The sequence below is a fragment of the Echinops telfairi genome, unplaced genomic scaffold (genome assembly GCF_000313985.2).
Source record: "Echinops telfairi isolate 266 unplaced genomic scaffold, ASM31398v2 ScPeMD7_3533;HRSCAF=4204_0, whole genome shotgun sequence".
Classification (NCBI taxonomy): domain Eukaryota; kingdom Metazoa; phylum Chordata; class Mammalia; order Afrosoricida; family Tenrecidae; genus Echinops; species Echinops telfairi.
Genome location: NW_022107431.1, coordinates 24,548,896 through 24,550,801, shown reverse-complemented (window position 1 = coordinate 24,550,801; position 1,906 = coordinate 24,548,896). Strand labels below are relative to the sequence as shown.

Here is a 1,906-nt window from a genome sequence, read left to right as displayed (position 1 = left end):
CAAAGGAAGGAGGAGGAAAGGAGCGGAGCACAACTGGGCCCACCAAACTCAGAAGATGATGGCCTAGCTCGGGGGTGGGGGGAGCAGTGTACAGAGAGGACCGTGTGGCTGCCCCCATGCGAGATGCGGCATCCTGCACTGACCCATGGTCCTGCATGGGACAGCACCGGAGACACAGTGTGGGATGGGCGACTGAGCTGACCCCACCACACTGAGGCAAAACACTGGGGGCATGCAATGGAGCGGCAGGGAAGCCGAGCAAGGAGGTCCCGAGGAAAGACAAACAATGGACTCTGGGGCCAGGACATGGCACCCCATTAGACTCGTCCAGAAAACGCTCCTAAAGGTCAGCAAACAGACCTTGATCTATTTAGACTATTTAAATGCTTGTAAATCCACTGCTGTTGAGTCAGCTCGAACTCAGTGACTCTATAGGATGGAATCAGATGGCTTTGTAGGGCTTCTGAGACTGAATAGGAGCACACAGTCTCATCCTTCTTCTGTGGAGCAACCAGTGGGTTCAAACCTCTGACCTTCTGGTTACCAGTCTAATGCTTATTCCAGTACACCATTAGGGCCCTTTATGGATGTCTGCATGAACCCATAAGTGGACCTGGATTGTAGTGACAGTTTTATCTCATCTCATACCTGATGACAATCTTTATTACTTGTGGATTATGGTTTTTCACTTTTTAAAATTGAAAAAAAAGTTGGTAAATCAGATCTTTTTACAAGGTTTATCTCTAAATAAACAAACTAACAAAGTTCTACATTCTCATTACTCTTTCACACCCTGTTCTCATACTCGCCATCCATGGTGATCTCTTTTAAATCATTACCCGTGTTTTATTGGGTTTTGGGCATAAAACAAGAAACTACATGCTGTAGAACTGGCGACAACTCCATGTGCGTCAGAATAAGAGCTGTGCTCTCTCAGGTCAGTGTCAGCGTTTTCCAAATTAGAGTGCCAGGTCTTTATTGTGACACACCATGGGGCGAACTCAAACGCTTAATGTTCGGGTTAGCGTTTATATGCGTTTGTCCCTTAGCTCGATGGTTTTACTTAAGGTGGTTATTCTTACATTTCTAAAATTTACTAGTTTTCACGCACTATCCACTGTTGGGGATGAGACTGCAAATAATATTGTTAGCTCAGGAGGGTTGGAACAGGTTGTATCAGAGTGCCATCTTTGAGGGGGGAAAACTCAGTTTTCGTAATGCATTGCTCAAGAATTACACTAAAAGCAAACACCAGCGCCAGTAGGTTTTACATGTACAATTCTAAGAGGCCACCAAAGTTAGCAGTTTGATTTAGCTCACACACTGTAACAGTGCCTAAGAAGACCGCAGCATCATTTGCTCTTACCCTATAACAGCCACGGAGTGAGTTCCGTCGTTTTTTCACCCCTGACCATTTAGAGTCTTAATCACCAAATACTTTGTCGAAGGGGTGAAACCTGAACCCCACTTAAAAGAATGAAGGTGCAAAAGATGTATTGTTCTGAAAGTCGCCATTTCCTCTGAACACGCTCACAAGGAAAAAAACCAGTAATTGCCTCAGCGTGAGGCATGGGACATATTTTAAAATCATCGGAGACTGCTTTCATATGTTCTCTTTGGCTTGCTTTTGATGTCACGTTCTTTAATTTGTTTCTATCTCTTTTTTTCCTTCTTAATGTACTCTGAAGAATGTAAAACACTTCAGAGGACCCTATTATCACTCGTGAAATTGCCTTCTTTTGTACCCTTGGAAGTAATCTTTTTGTCAATCAGTCTCACAAGAAGACAGTATCTGAGGACCTAATGTCGGGGGTTTAAATGGAGAGAAAATGTTCTGAGAAACGATGTACAAATGCGCTTTACACAATTGATGTGTGTATGGATTGGGATAACAGTTGTATGAGCC

At 43.8% G+C, this 1,906-nt stretch overlaps 1 protein-coding gene across 1 annotated transcript in view; it reads left to right on the top strand.

Annotated features, from left to right (window-relative positions):
- The window catches only part of UTRN (utrophin), a 619,010-nt gene that overhangs the window by 463,940 nt on the left and 153,164 nt on the right, over positions 1-1,906 (top strand). The window lies entirely within an intron of this gene.